The 384-nt window shown below is 44.8% G+C and overlaps 1 protein-coding gene across 1 annotated transcript in view; it reads left to right on the forward strand.

Moving 5' to 3' along the window:
* EYS (EGF-like photoreceptor maintenance factor) overlaps nt 1-384 on the forward strand; it is a 1631219-nt gene that overhangs the window by 450441 nt on the left and 1180394 nt on the right.

Below are 384 nucleotides of genomic sequence, written 5' to 3' on the forward strand. Positions count from 1 at the left end.
TTCCCATATCTCTTCCCTCTTGCGCCTCTCTCCCTCCAACCCTCCCTATCCCACCCCTCCAGGTGGTCACAAAGCACCGAGCCGATATCCCTGTGCCATGCGGCTGCTTCATACTAGCTATCTACCTTATGTTTGTTAATATATATATCTCCATGACTCTCTCTTGCCCTGTCACAGCTCACCCTTCCCCCTCCCCATATCCTCAAGTCCTTTCTCCAGTAGATCTGTGTCTTTATTCCTGTCTTACCCCTAGGTTCTTCATGACATTTTTTTTCCTTTCTTAACCTCCATATATATGTGTTAGCATATGGTATTTGTCTTTCTCTTTCTGACTTACTTCACTCTGTATGACAGACTCTAGGTCTATCCACCTCATTACAAATA

This window comes from Neophocaena asiaeorientalis, unplaced genomic scaffold (assembly GCF_003031525.2).
Source record: "Neophocaena asiaeorientalis asiaeorientalis breed wild unplaced genomic scaffold, Neophocaena_asiaeorientalis_V1.1 scaffold169, whole genome shotgun sequence".
NCBI classification, from domain to species: domain Eukaryota; kingdom Metazoa; phylum Chordata; class Mammalia; order Artiodactyla; family Phocoenidae; genus Neophocaena; species Neophocaena asiaeorientalis.